This window comes from Phasianus colchicus, chromosome 2 (assembly GCF_987193195.1).
Source record: "Phasianus colchicus chromosome 2, bPhaCol1.hap1.1, whole genome shotgun sequence".
NCBI lineage: Eukaryota > Metazoa > Chordata > Aves > Galliformes > Phasianidae > Phasianus > Phasianus colchicus.
Genome location: NC_143437.1, coordinates 100,240,091 through 100,243,675, shown reverse-complemented (window position 1 = coordinate 100,243,675; position 3,585 = coordinate 100,240,091). Strand labels below are relative to the sequence as shown.

The following is a 3,585-nucleotide window of genomic DNA, read 5'->3' as shown; positions in this document are numbered from 1 at the left end:
GTATTTGAATGTTAGGAAGTTTCTAACTAACTGCTAACAACTAAGCAACCTTATTGCATAAGAGGCTAACACAGTAAATTTCAGCCCAAAACAGCTGTCAGTGACTCCAAGCAAGGAGTTAGAATGGAAACCATTAAAACCATACCTTTGGTTGCTAAAAGCAGGGGAAGAAATATGCAATGTAATTATGTCTGTTCTCTAAAGGAAGCCATCTGTCTAGTTTCTCTAGTACTAAGCAACACTGATTACATTCAGCAACCAGTATATATTGCATTTACATATCACGGGACCTTTTGTTAACTTCAAAGGGTTTGGGTTTATGCCCTGAAAGTCCTAATCTGTAAAACCTTTGCTATTTCCTTTGAGAGAAAACCCTTCACCTAAACAGAAAATGTTATCAGGAAGTTATTTTCCTGGCACTCATTTTTCTCTTAAAATTTGTTATTCTTAATCTAGTCTTTTTACCTACTGATCCCACTTATTTACTCCATTTTAATGAACCATATTTATCCTTAGAATACACTTTCAGCCACTGTTTCTTTGAGTTAGATATGTTAGGATTCTGAATCTTATGAAAAATATCTTTTCTTTCCTCCTGCTATCCCCTCAATTTTCATGTTGTGCCTCTCTGCACTGTCAGGTTAAAGCCAGACCTGTAACTAGAATTGCTGATATACCATAAGTATTTACAATCTGACTGGAAGTTTATGAAATACTGTGAGAAAAACCAATTCTTGTGAGATTTCCAGCTAATTCTTAAACTTAGATAAGATCAGGACGACAATCCAAACTTTTTGGTAATGTTTACCGAAATCTTTTCAGACTATCTCAGATTTCTTCATCGATACTAAAAGGTATGTATTTACTTTCTAGTATATATAGTCTGTGTATCACCCTGAATTTTGCCTTTCCATGGTTTATCATTAAACATACTCTGCACTTCTAGTCATTGCCTTCTAGCATTATTGATAAACTGAAGCAGCATTAGCCTGCTTATGTAGACCCCAAGATAACAAATCACACCAAAGATTATAAGAACATGTTTGCATCATCTGGATGCCCCCTTTCTTCTGAGATGAAGAGCAGGTCATTGTCTGCACAGTCCCACTCTGGCTTCCTACTCAATAGAAAAAAGTAGCTGATATCCAAACTTCCCCTGCCTAGTAAAAGAGAACAATATAGCCCTAGATATTAGAGCTTCTTGGCAGAGAATACACCAAAAAATAATCGTCTATCGATTCCAGAGCAAAATCACCAGTGCCAGCACTACCACAGCACTCTGGTTCCACATACACCAATCTACAGAGTAAAGAATGAGATCATTTTTCTTTCTTTCCCACTGTTCACGTCTGGATAAGCAACTGCAGGGAACCTGCTTTGGCAGGGAAGTTGGACTTGATAATCTCCACTGGTTTCTTCCAACCACTACAGTTCTGTGATTCTATGATTTCAGCCCATGAATTTTCTCATTCCATTCATTCCTACTCTCTCCCTCGCCCTAGCTGGAGTAAGATACAGGGGGATGAGCTGTGTAGGTGCATAGTTGCCCAGCCAGAGCCAGACAACCACAGCCATAATTTCAGCAACTCACATCACACAGGGGAAAACCACAAATTTAGGATAGAGCAAGGCTGGATACCTCTTTGCCCATGAGCTGACTGGAGACAGGAGCTTGATTCCCACCAGGGAGATCCCACTAACACTTCCCTCTGCCCCTCTGCTGTGCTCCCTGATCCTGGAGAGGGAAGATACACATGAAGCATTCTATCAGCTTGACAAGAGACTTAAGGAATTATGAAGATGTATGAAAATGTGAGACCACTGAGGAGAAGATGGCAGTGGAGATAGGTTTGGGTTGGGGATGGAGATGAGGATAGGGCAGGGGACACTGACAAGGGAAAATGATGAGGCCAGGGCATGGCAAAATCTGCAGACCTAAAGTACAAGGGGCAGTGTCATTGCATAAGCAATGGATTTACTACTAAGATGCAGCAGAGCCTCAGAGTGCTGCCCACTTCTCCTAAGGTTCTGATCGCAGCAGTCTCCTCAGTAACAGTCTGTCGTCTCGTTTGAAAAAGAGTCCTGACTTGCTCAGGAGTCCTTAACCAAAGTTTTCCCTCATCTCCTTCCACAGGTCAATCATGGAGATGTTGGAGGATGCCAATGTCTCCCTCACTTCCAACAAAGCTGTGGAGACCAGCTCATCATCAGAGATCCCCACTCCGTTCTCTTGGAGTGATAACTCTCACTTCCATCGCGGAAGTAGAAAAGTGTACCTGTACTCCATTGTGGCAACAGAACCTGTCTGCTCTTTGAAGGCCCCTTTTACCCCCTCCCAGGGAAAGCTGAATACAAGGCAGATGAAGGCAGCTGCGTTTCACAGCTGACTCTCAGCAATCCTCTGCATGGAGCAGATTTGGGTCATGCTGCCATGACTTAGCCTGACCTCATTCTTTCCAATGCTCTCGAGCCTCAAAAAGTCCAGGAGATCTTGGACTGTGTTGTCCCAAGAAGGAAAGCAGAGTAGGAAGCAGGCCTGCCAGTGTGTGGAGTGGGGCCTCTGCTGGAAAGCTCAGCTCCTCAGATGCCTCAGCAACCATCAGAGCCCCATGTGGAGGTGGTGCCCAGGGTGTGGAAGCTGCTGTTCCTGGATGAGGCTGTGAAAAGGCACCTGGAGCAGCACATGGTAAAAATACAGATACAGCGGTACCAAAGAAGTTTCTGGCCTCCTACAAAAACTCTCAGAGACCATCCAGGAGCTATAAGACTGCCATCCTCCTCCACAGAGCCACACTGCACGGCCCTACTGCTCACCCTTCCAGAAGTTCCTTATACAAGGAAGAACTTCTTTACTGTGAGAGTGACAGAACACTAGGCTGTCCAGAAAGGTTGTGGAGTGTCCTTCTCTGGAAATGTTCAAGACCCATCTGAACACCTGAACACTCTCCTGTGTGACCTGCTGTAGGGAACCTGCTTTAGTAGAGGGCTGGACTTGATCTCCAGAGGTTCCTTCTAATCTCTACTATTCTGTGATTCTGTGAAATGTTCCTCAGAATAATATATATATATATATATTTACCTGATCGGATACATTTAATAGCATAAGTATTTTTGTAAAAAAATAAAGCAAAACCTGTGGAAGAAAACTCACCATGGAATAAAACATTTGAAGAAATTAGAAGAGAAAAATATATTTCAGACTCATGTGCCATCATCACTTGGGAGCTTGCTTTGTTACCTTCCTTTTGGCTCTTATGAGTGTTCATCAATAACATATGTGCTTTTAGCAACCTGAATATTTTATGAACTCTTCTACTATTTTTGGCAGCTTTTCTTTGTGCTGAAGAAAACAGGAAAATTTTAGGACATCAAGTATCTTTTTGCATCTTATTCTGCTATATTGTATTCCATCTCATTTTCTAGAAGTGATTAGAATTTTCATACTCTGTATCATGTTTCAGCTGCAAAATGATTGGAAGGGCCTGGTCTGTGCATATAACTGATATTTTTTCCACTGGATTCCATCAAATTGATTGTCCTTCATAAAGATAAATTATCTAAGCAGAAATGTCTGGGTTTAATTTC

At 41.9% G+C, this 3,585-nt stretch overlaps 1 pseudogene; it reads left to right on the top strand.

Moving 5' to 3' along the window:
• Positions 1-2,141: 2,141 nt before the first annotated feature.
• LOC149919216 (uncharacterized) lies at positions 2,142-2,858 on the top strand (annotated as a pseudogene).
• The last annotated feature ends 727 nt before the right edge of the window (positions 2,859-3,585 follow it).